Below are 10,488 nucleotides of genomic sequence, written 5' to 3'. Positions count from 1 at the left end.
CAAGCCAGGATTTGTGATTGTTTACCTTGGCATCCATTTGGATACACTCCAAGTGTAGACAAGGGATTTAGATGTCCATATTATTTGCCCTCATGGCAGCAACACACAAGCACAACGACTAGGAAGATTAGAGATATTCCATCTGCCTAAACTGCTTCCTTTTTCCTGCCAGCACTGATAACCCTGATAATGGGGATTTAAGCCACAGTGCTACTAACTGTGACTGGCACCAGCATGATGATTACATTTCCCATGGGACCACCCTCCCAGTTCTGTGCAGTCCATCTCATCTTGTCTCATTACAACTGTAGTTTCATCTCTGCTGATAGGGCCCCACACACCTCATCCCCCGTTAGCAGTCCCCAGCAGCTCTTGTGCAAGGCACTAGATAAAACTGTAGCAGAAAGATGGCTCTTGCCTTTTTATTTGGCTGTTTAACCAAACGGAGACGGTACAGCTCATGAGAAAAAACAGCAGACAACAGAAGGAATTAGAGGAAATGTAGATCTTAGTTGTCTTTGCACGATTGCAAGTTGTTATGCTAGTTTTATTCATACTTCGAAATGTCACCTCTTTGGGCTGTGGCCAAAAATAATAAGTTCCAGTCCACAGTGGAAAAATAGGGGCTTCAACTAAAAGTATCTTTACTAAGCTTTAACTAAACCATTTGTTATCAGTAATTGCTACAAAATGAGACACTGTTCATCCCTGCATCTTTGGAAGGAAATGCTATAAGTAATTTGAGTTTACAGAGCGATTACATAATGGCTTAATCTCAAGCACTTTCTTGAGTGGTAGACAATTCTGTTGTTAAACTGTGAACTCAGGGTGTGTTTTAGCACTTTTGCCACCCTGGGTCATTTGGGCCTGGAGGGCAAAGCCTTCCACGACTTCAAGTGTTATGGTTCTGTTCCCCAGAAAGACAGCACCTTCCAAAGCACACCCTTGCCTTGTGAACATTTTCCATGGACTCTGGGGGAATTTTGCTGATTCTGAATCCATCAAAACCTTTTTCTAGTCCAAGTTACGGGTCTCCTAAACGAAGAAAGACTTAGTTCGACCTGACTCCCTTCTGAGAGCACAGGCAGAGACTAATTTCCCTGGGAGCGTATACTGTGCTGTTGCACTCTTAAGCTTCCCAGCAGTGCACACATTGGGGTCTGGTAATCTTCCCCTTTGATACTTCTCCAGGAGTGGGCCAGTTGCTGTAGATTATGGGGAGTTAGTGATGGTGGTTGATGACTAGTTTTAGAGCATGTTCCCATATTCCCAAACTACCAAAGTAGTATTGCTTCATAAAAAAACCCTCCTTTTATTTTTCTCTCTTTCTTCAGCAGGCCTAGCACTCATTAGGAGTGATTGTTGATTATCTGCTCTCTTGTTATCCCATCTCAGCATCTCAGCTATGAGATGCAGCTCCTGTTCTTATTCCTGGCAGTCAAATGCAGTAACCTTGTGCATTGTCTGGTGCTTTTGGATGCCCTAGCTTATTCTTTTGATGGGTCAGAAGACACCTTCAGTGCCATCAAAACCCCTGCTGTATTCAAATAAATTGCTTTTTTTTTAATAATTGTCTAGAAAACACTGTTTGCCCTCTAGGGCTGACAGTTATTCCGACACACTCTAAAGCAACAAAACATAAACACACTACATCCTTTGTAGTCAGCTTTAGCAAGTAAGAGCAGAGGTAACCAAAGCTGTGCTTTCAGAGGGAAAGAGTGGAGGGAAGCAGTGACTGGGAAATGTGCTCATAATAATGTTTATCTGAAATACAGCCCATGAATTCTAATGGAATGTAACATGATAGCCACAAACATAAGACCTTCTCTTGGCTTTTCAAAAGGTTTTCATGAGCTGAGAGTCATCTGCAGACTGTAAGGGAGGAGCTACAGTGGGACATGCATTGTTTAGAGTGACTTGCAGGATCTATTAGAGGAATGGACCATGCAAGGAAACAGGCAGCTGCGCAGCATAGTGAGGATCCCTCCTCAGTACTTAACTGCTCCTAGATCTCGTCTTTAATCTGTTATGCTTTTCAACAACCAGGACTTTAATAAGCAAGTGCATCCAGCGCTATGCAAGGAAGCAACAGGCTGTGGTTGTAGGTTTCACACCAGAGACTGCAAGGCATTGAATCCACAGAGATAGAAATCATTGCTGTGAAAGCACATTTCATCACTTTCTTCCCATGAGTGGAAAAGCTTACACCTCCTTCCTCCTCACCCCCGATACCCCAAAAGACATTCAAGACATTCAACTGCATTGTGTAACAGGGAAAAACTTCATCTGCAAAACAGATCCACAGCAGCAGGGCTTCTCCCTTGCCCTTGGGGAGAGCTTTTGGGCATAGGCGAAGGAACTTTGTATCACACAAAGCAAATTCCTGATCTGGAGCTAGTGTCATAGAAAGCCATCAAATGACAGAGATGAGGAATAAGAGGCAGGGATGGCAGAGGGTCAGTTCAGATGGAAGAAACAATTTTGTGAGTTTTTTGCTTGGGTTTTGAAGAATAAGAGCATTGCACTTCCAGCATATGATGCACAGTAAATGCTGAAAGGCCAAGCAGAGCAAAAAAGGGAAAAGGCCTTGAAAACCTTCAACACATTGTTGAAATATGAGAGGGAAAAGGCTTTGTTTCCATGGCAACATATCCTATGGTGCATCTGCTGGAGCAATCTACCAGAGAAAGAGGACTTTCCCTGTTAGGTATTCCAGTGAAGTGAAAGATAATTACTGAGACCCCTTCCCTCAACTGGCTGCATTTGTAAATATTCCAGTTGATGTATGTAAGCACTCAGATGTTACACAGCCCCTGGAAATGGATGTCTTCATAGATGACAGAGTGAGCTCTGAGGCAAGTGTAGGTGACTGTTGCAGGCCAAATGTCTGAAGATTTGGCTGCATTGTGGGTTTTTGCCCTTCCACGATGCTGCTTTGCTGTATGAGTATGGCACAAGGTGTCAATAGAAACTTAAGAGCTAAAATTGTTCTTGAATGCAGATTTTGGAATAGGAATTTGCAGTTCTCATCCAAGATAAGAGGATTTTGTTCCCAACTTTCACCTCCTATAGCTCACATACATATATGTCAAAGCTGAGGTGCTCCATGGCAGCTGTTTTGCCACAGCAGCATGGTATGAAAGAATTCAAGAAAAAAAAAGGAAAATGACATAGGAGAGGAAACTGAAGAGATACAGAAAATACTGATATGAGAAGAACTGGAACAGGAGTCCAAACAAAGCTTTCATCCTCTTGCAAAGAGCATCATTAGATCATCACTTAGTAAAAATGATGAGATTTAATAGTAACTAAAACTATCTGTCTGTGGTATAGTGTTGCTCGGAAGCGCAAAGACAGGCAGTTACACATGTTGTGGAAAACAACACCTCTTTGCTCCAAAGAACTTAAAATCCAAGTGGGTAAGAAAAAAAGTTAGATATCTGTATTTTGCAGATAGGAGGCAAGGATGAGGTGCAAAAGGTTAAAACACCTTGTCTGAAGTTGCAATGGAAGTTTGTGATAGAAGTGGTTGAACCTACAGCTCCTGACCTTCATCCAAATGTCTAATGACACAAATATCTCCAGAGTAATATCTCCAGGTGTTCGGTTGAAGAATTCTGCAGATGCAGCTCAGCTGCTGAGACCCAGTATAATCATACAGGTGGAATAAACATAGGCAGCACAACAGCTCCATTGTCATGGCAACATGACAGACACTCCTTTGCCCACCATGGTTTCAGCAAAGATGATTTCTTTCCAAACTAGAAACAGCACCAACTAAACAAAAAAAAAAAAAAATCCAACATCCTTCAGCCATAATAGCCTATTACACAGAGGAAGCAGGAGAGAATTTACCAGCTGAAAGGAAGATATCGCTACAGTGATCAGCTGCATATAGTCACTTAAGGCAGCAACAACCACCCTGTCCTGTATTTTAAGGGCCAGACTATGAAAGGACATGTTGGGAAAAAATTCTATTGGGCAGGTCTATCTGGTGTCCTTCCTCCTCATTTTGCCTCTGCCTGACTAACTTCTGGGAAAAGAAATGTGGAGAGGAGGCGAGTGGAGACTGAAGTGTGCCAATAGCTAAGAAAAAAAGTAGCTGTGCTCTCAGGTACCGATGCCAAGATCATCAGCAGAACCGGCTACAAAACTGTGCTCCAAGTGAGCAATCTTAGCACCTCTGGATCCCGAAGGCAAAAACGTACTTAATTGTTAGGCCTGGACAGCAGTATCCTTTCTTCTCTCTGCGGAAGGAGCTGGTAGTAAATGCCAATCACAGTCTGAAACTGGCAAAGCAGTTACAGAGGCAGACGAGGCAGAGACCAATGGCTATAGTCAACATCCTTCCATCACTTTCTGCAGTTTTGCATTGCAGTGCTTTCTCTCCTCAGTGCTACAGGCTAGCTTCCAGCCCTTCTTTCATCCCACCTAATCAAGTGCCACTCACTCACTCCTGCCACCCCCACCAGCCTGGCACTGACAACCACAACTCCAAAACTCCCGCAGCATTTTGTTAATTGTGTTTTTATGTTCTGCCCCAGTTGTCTATCATGGATTTCTCCTGTAAACTCTTGGGACACACAAAATCTATACATCTACGTCTGCATGTTCATGAGGCTCTGTCCTCCCTTAGCCTCATGTCACTACAGTCTATTAAGGATAACATCACATTACCCATCACGTTACCAAAGAGGTAGATTTCTTTCTCTGATCAGGCATCAGAACAGCACGGTGGCCATTTGAAAAGATGGGAGTTGAATTTTGAGCCAAGCATGCTTTGTTACTTCTTTTCCTTACAATACTCTCCATGCAGAGAAAACCTACAGGGTTTTTCTACAGGTCTGCTCTGCAGCTATGCAAAGCTGCCAGAAGGTGATCCTGGAGAAGCATTTTCAGCAGCCCTTAGAGGGCAACAGGGGGGCTACAGTGACAGAGGGACACTCGCAGCAAGTCACAGAGTGCAGGACTCTAGGCAGGCAGACTTGACAAGTGCAAGAGGACTGAATATCCCAGAAGCAACACAAAGATCCTGTAAGTGATCTGCCTCATAGCTCACCTCAGATCTCCATAGAATCACAGAATCACCGAATGACAGAATCAATCAGGTTGGAAAATACCTCTGAGATCATCGAGTCCAACCCATGACTCAACACCACCCTGTTTAGGTATAGGTATCAAATCCCCCTGGGCTTAACTCAGGGAGTTCACATGCTGGAGTTCAACATGCAGGACTCTGGAGTGGTGAAACAGCAGCTGGAAAAGGCCTGAGGACAGCTGGAGCGCAGCTTCTCTGTGAACACCCCTAGGGCATGGAGTCTATCCTGGACCAACAATGAGAGCACCCAAACTGAATGGCTTCAAGAAAACATGTCACTGTAATTCTCATCTGTCCAGTACTAAATTATCCCTTTCCATTATTCCCATTCCCTGAAAAAGTTAGAGAAACATAGGGGCCATCTGAATATCTGGTGGCTTTATGTAGCCCACAGGCTTCTCTGAATACAGAACTGGTTCTCTGGGTCCATCTCATGCTAGAGATGCCCCTTACACTGGACATTGTATCAGGAGTGGGAGTCAGCATACAGCCTTGAACACTGTCTGCCCTAGAGGAAACAGGGTTTTCATCACCTCCTCTTTGCTACACTACTTGCACCCAGCCCAACATCATCTCTCCCAATACAAGCTAATAAGTGGGCAGAGAGCTCAGTGCATTCTCCCTACTGCGAGGACACCCCATCTGCAGCTGTGCACTTAGATAAAGTGCCAATGAATTATGGAAGTGAGGCAGAAAATCATCCATACAGCTCCTTGTACCTGCAAGATAATTTAGAATATCTGTTTCTGAATTCAAAAGAGAGCAACACTGAGGCCTTTCTAACCTACTGCTCTTGCTGCATGGTCGTCACTGTCTTCTGGCTGTTCGGGGAGCTTCTGTGAAAGGGAAATGCATTAACAGACTTCAGGCCAGCTATTAGCAGATGCTTGTCTGGATTGCAATGGAGATCATAACTTGTGTGGTTGCCTGAAGCCTCAGAAGAAGGGTCAAGGACTGAAATAGGGTGACAAAGATGGTATACCTGCTCTCATCCAGCAGTGCTGGGAGGATCAGCAGTCAGGTGTAGGCAGCAAAACAGGGATTCATAGTCTCACATTAACAATCATAGTAGAAGTGGTACTAATGTGCCAAGGAAAAGTGACTCAAATGTGTTTTGCCTGTGTCATATTCTCAAGATGGGAAATCCTCTTTGTGTACCTGCCATGCATTGCCGGAGTGCACCAGGCACTTAAGTCTCTTAAATCACAAAACCTTTGTCAAGCCTTAGTGATGTGGGCTGAGATTAGACTATGGTTTGCCTATATGTGGCTGACAGAGGCACAGACTAGTGTATCTCCTTTGCAGCATATGCCTCTCTGTATTGCTGTTTCTCCTGTACACTCCTTCCTCAACAATATCACATCTGTCAACTCGCTGTGAAACCTGAGTTTCTCACATACAGCTGCCCCATTCCTACTGGCAAAAAGTAGGGAACAAGATGCTAATCTCCTTCAAAGCAGGATAATAACCCCCATCTGCTTTGTCAGTTGGTCATCTGATGTCTGCTCAGAAGATAGACAAGTGGAGAATCAATCCAGCCTGCCACAGTAAACACACTTTCAGAGTGTGACATATTTGCTCTGACCTGGATATCTTTAAGATTAGGGTGAATTGTCCTTTGGAGGTCTACATGTCTATGTCTTGGCCACTGGAGTTACAGAAGATATGTCCCCCTTTCCTCAGCAAATGGTTGGATTAACCTCCCTGGTGCACAAGGACGATATAAGAACTGCCATGTGGGTTGAGGCATGTTGTGATAAGTTCACACCACGATGTCAGCTGTGCCTGAGCTACTCTGGCAGAGCTGCCCAGTGCTGGCCCTCCCATGGTCAGTGTCTCTGGCCAGGAAGGAGCAGAAAGACAGCAGCAAGTGCTACCATACTGCAGGGCACTCCTCGTGGGGCTCCTGCTGCCACTAGCCTTCCCTCCAAGAGCCCATTAGCTCTTCTTCCTCCCTCCCTCTCATCTTATGCAAAGCAGCTCATTAGTCCCATTAGCAACCAAGCACCATCTCTGATTGTTCATCAGTGATTCCTTTGTCCCCCTCCATCACTCCTGTTGAGCCTCATTAGTGCTGCTAGGAAGCAGAGGGAGCTGTTGGGATATTTATAGGAAGGGTGGGGTGTTCTTTACACTTTATTACTGTCTAATATCCTTTCTCCACTCACCACCTCTCCCCTTACGTCAGCCCTTCCCCGAGAGCCTTCTCTTAATATGGGGTTATCCAGGGGGTATAGTGAGATGGGAAAGGACTAGACTGATGGTTTTGAGCCAGGGAAATGAGAAAGGCAAGCTGGAGGTATGCAGAGACTCAGTCCTTGGTCGGGAGTGTACAAGCCTGTGTAGGGCTGGGTACCTGGACTAGGGGTGGAGTGTTTTTCCCCTGCACATACACACATCAACTGGGATATCTGTAGGAGCCCACAAATGAATGCAAAGAGACCATCCTGTGCACATAGCCATAGTTTGGTTACCTTGCTCTTACTTGCACAGCAGCTTGAGCGTGCAGTACCTGTGTCAGGGGGTGTGTGTGAATGCATCTCTGTGTAGAACACTCAAACACTCCCCTCTCTACCTGTAAGCCGATGGAGAGCCTCACCATGCTCCCAACAGCCCCACAGGGAGCAACCACCTTGGTTACTTACAAAAATGTTCTTTCATGCTGCAGTTAATTATGGAGGCAACTAGACAAAGACTAATCATTCATTCTAATGCAGGGAAGAATAGTAGTTCTGACATCAGGAGATACTTGGCTTCTCTGGGAGGGGAAGAGAGAGTGTGGGGCAGAGGAGGCTGAAGAAAAAACACAGGACAGGGAAAGCAAGAGGAAGGAGAAACAAAATCCTAAATCAGTTGCCTTGTACAGACATCTTTATGACTCCATAAGTGGAATATGCTTAGTGTCAGCAATCTTTCCCAGCATCATGAGGACACCTCTCCCTAGTCAAAGCCACAGGCCCTGATCATGCCAGGAGTCAAAACAGGTGACATTTTATTGTCACTTTTCATCTCAAGATTGCATCTTCCTTCCAAAGGGTCCCAAGGAGTTTTTATAACATTTCCAGGCACATAGTTCATGTCTTGTGGCCCTGAAATGGAGTATGTTCCTGAGAAGGATGAGCCAACTCCACTACTGTGCAGGAATTTTGGACAGAAAGCAGTGACAGTTTCTGTTTCCCTCTAAAACCATGGGGTATGCATGTGCATGTGTGTGAGGAGAGGGACTTCAAGGCAGCAGAATGCAATTGCAGAGTATGGAAGCTGGTCAGGAGCTATAGCCAAGGCCTCAGCTAATATGTAGGTTAGCACCAGGAAGCTGTAAGAAAACAGCACTGGTGACCCAGAGTGTGACACTCCTCATTCTGCCTCCCTGGGGGATCATGCCCCTACAGATGGTCAGACCTCTGTGTGGCTGGGGACAGCTCTTGAAAGGCTGCAAGCCAGGGTCCTGGCATGGGTAGTTATACCTCATCAATCACCAAAAAACATGGTATTGATCCAAGTGTCTTGGACAAAATCCAGGTTTGAGAAATGGCATCACACACTTTTACATCCTCCTTTTGGGTTTCAGCCAAGTCTCATTACTTTCCTTTCCCCTTCAAAGCAGTGCCTTGCTGGGAACAGAAAAGGCTCTTTTCCTACCCTACTTCTCCCATACTCTCCCTGAGTGTCTGCTCCATGCCCACAGCTGGTGTGGTTGAGATGGTCTCCTGTTGGAGACAGTGTACCTACCTGGCTGTGCTATGCCCAGTGCTGTCCTGCACTGTGGCTGGTGAAACACTGCCCTGTACTACCTGCAGTGAAGAGTTTTCCTTACTCTGCACTGAGGATACTGCTGGCTGAGAGACACCAGACAGGGTTGGCCTTCACTCTCTAGGAAATGTTGCTCTGCTTTGTCCAGAAGATCCTCAACAGAACATGAGCAAGGGCCATGTGAGGACTAAACAGAGCCCATAAATTTGTCAGGAACTGACCCTTCCCTTCCTCAGCCATTGTACTGCTACAGTGCAGCCCAAAGCTATTGGAGAACATCTGCACTCCTACACAAACAGAGAGGTCTCTCTCTGGCTCCCTAAGTAGCAGGAACAGAGCTTTCCCTGCCCTGTGCAGCTGCAGGCCATCATGCATACAGTATTATGTTTGTATATATCATCTGCCTTCCTCGCTGCTGCATCTTTTTACTTCCAGCTAATTTAATTGACTGCTCTGGTTATGAAGAATCATGGTGTCAAGGCACCAGGAGTAATACTTAGCATGATATTACCATTTTCACATCCCAGGGCTGTGCAAACATTAACTAACACTAACTCTAATTAGCTGAGACTCACTGGAAAGTAAGTAAGCTTGATATTAACCCCATTTTTTAGCTGATGACACCAAGACTCAGAAGGCTCAAGTTGCTTGTCTCTGCTATAGAGGTGAGTTCAGCAAAAGGACCAGGATGAAAATGGGCAAATATGTTTTCCAGGCTGTTTCACTATTCTGAGGGATATTCTGCCCTCCCACACAATGTGCATTTCACCCAGACATACCTCAGGAGCTGAGTACAGGATGCCTCAGGCCTGCCATGTCACAAGTGCCCCCAAAAACAACTGTGCTATGCTCAATCAGCAGAGAACCCCTCCCTGTCTGCTGGGGCCCCCACGTGCTGTCATCTCCCCCAGAACATCCAACTGGTAAATGAAATGCGGCAGGGCCTTCCTTCATTCTTGCTCCTCTGCCTCACAGCAGACCTTTCAGCAAGGTCATCAGAAATACTGTCTGATGGACACTCTGCAAGGCTGGTTTACGAGAGGTTCTCCATTTGGATGATACTATCAGGGACATGGTGTGACTCTTGGGGTTGGTCCTGTGCAGGGCTAAGGGTTGGCCTCAATGATCCTTATGGGTCCCTTCCAACTCAGCATATTCTGTGATTCTGTGAACTGCTAACTCATGGAGTTAGTCTGTCAAAAAATTCCCCCAAGCCACTCCTGTTAGCAGTAGCCCTCACCTTCACACTTCCCTGGTTCACCACACTGCTGCTGTATCTTCCTACCCAGAGGTGGCTGCATATTCCTTGAGGATGCATCTACTCTTGCTCCCTTCACTGCATTGCTTGGAAGGGAGCCTGAGCTTTGAGCTGAGCTGTCCTCACATTTGCAGCATGAGAAGTCAGGATTTCTCTCTTTCACTCACCCTGTGAAAGTTTCCCTGCTTAGTGTTGTGTTTATAAGGACAGAAAGGTTGGGAAAATATCATAGCTAAAGTGATTGGTGAAAATGACTTTGTCCAATACCAGGAATGGATGGGAAAAGGGATCAAAGGTAGCACTGGCTGGAGTTGATGATTCCTGAGTGGAACGGGACACCACTGTGCAGTTCTCTTCCTTTGTACCATTTCTCTACCAT

Source organism: Pipra filicauda, unplaced genomic scaffold (genome assembly GCF_003945595.2).
Source record: "Pipra filicauda isolate LSUMZ 115617 unplaced genomic scaffold, ASM394559v2 scaffold334_size1588553_pilon, whole genome shotgun sequence".
Classification (NCBI taxonomy): Eukaryota; Metazoa; Chordata; class Aves; order Passeriformes; family Pipridae; genus Pipra; species Pipra filicauda.
This window is presented reverse-complemented; position numbering follows the sequence as displayed.